This window comes from Gossypium hirsutum, chromosome A08 (genome assembly GCF_007990345.1).
Source record: "Gossypium hirsutum isolate 1008001.06 chromosome A08, Gossypium_hirsutum_v2.1, whole genome shotgun sequence".
NCBI lineage: Eukaryota > Viridiplantae > Streptophyta > Magnoliopsida > Malvales > Malvaceae > Gossypium > Gossypium hirsutum.
This window is the reverse complement of record NC_053431.1, coordinates 119473897-119475045: the sequence shown is the minus strand read 5'-3', so window position 1 is coordinate 119475045 and position 1149 is coordinate 119473897. Positions and strand designations below refer to the sequence as shown.

At 39.2% G+C, this 1149-nt stretch overlaps 1 non-coding gene across 1 annotated transcript; it reads left to right on the top strand.

The window, feature by feature from the left end:
* The first annotated feature begins 755 nt into the window (after positions 1–755).
* Positions 756–862, top strand: LOC121205563 (small nucleolar RNA R71). The gene has a single exon (XR_005900639.1). It is a non-coding gene; the product is annotated as a small nucleolar RNA R71 (small nucleolar RNA).
* Positions 863–1149: the final 287 nt, after the last annotated feature.

Here is a 1149-nt window from a genome sequence, read left to right as displayed (position 1 = left end):
CACTTTCCCACTCCTTAGTGTAACTGCTTTCACATGCTTTTTTGTATTGGTTTTGGTGTTACTAGGTAGACTCCCTGGTGGTCTTTCTGAGATCATCTTAGCCAGTTGTCCTATTTGATTCTCGAGCCCTTGAATTGATGCCTACTGATTTTTAATACAGTTTTCGTGTTCTAAAAGCGGGTTTCAACTACTGAAATAAACTTTGTCATCATCTCCTCAAGGTTCGGCTTTTTCTCTTACTGGTAAGGCTGTTGTTGGAAACTTGGAGGGGGTGGTCTTTGATTCCTTTGCCTCCCCATGAGAAATTTGGGTGGTTCCTCCAACCTGCATTGTAAGCGTTACTATAAGGATTATTTTGAGGTCGAGTATTATTACCCATATAATTCATTTGCTCGTTCTCCATATTAAGGTCGTAGGGTGGGTATTCTGAATTACTCATTCTACCTACACTTGCATCGCATTGCATTACTGGATGAACCTGCGTAGAACCAAGTAAACCATTAATTTTTCTATTCAAAAGTTCTACCTGATTTGAAAGCATAGCAACTGAATCGACGTTGAAAACGCCGACTGCTTTTTTCGGCTTTGTCCTCATAACTTGCCACTGATAATTATTCAGTGACATCTCTTCTATGAACTCATAAGCCTCTTCAGGTGCCTTATTATTGATAGTTCCACCTGCAGCTGCGTCAATCATCTGTCTAGTTAAGGGATTCAAATCGTTGTGGAAAGTTTGAACCTGTAGCCAAAGAGGTAACCCATGGTGAGGGCATCTTCTGAATAGATCCTTGTATCTCTCTCATGCATCATATAATATTTCTAAATCCATCTGCACAAAAGACGACATATCATTCCTCAATTTTATCGTTTTGGTTGACGAAAAATATTTTACTTAAAACTTTTCGGTCATTTGTTCCCAAGTGGTGATTAACCCTCGTGGTAACGAGTTCTACCACTGTTTAGCCTTCTTCCTCAATGAAAAGGGAAACAACCGAAGGTGAATGCCATCGTTAGAATGCCATTGATCTTAAAGGTGTCACAGAATTCTAGAAAATTTGCCAAATGAGTGTTTGGATCCTCATCCTGCAAACCATCAAACTGAACAAATTGTTGTATCATTTGAATCGTGTTAGGTTTCAGTTCAAAATT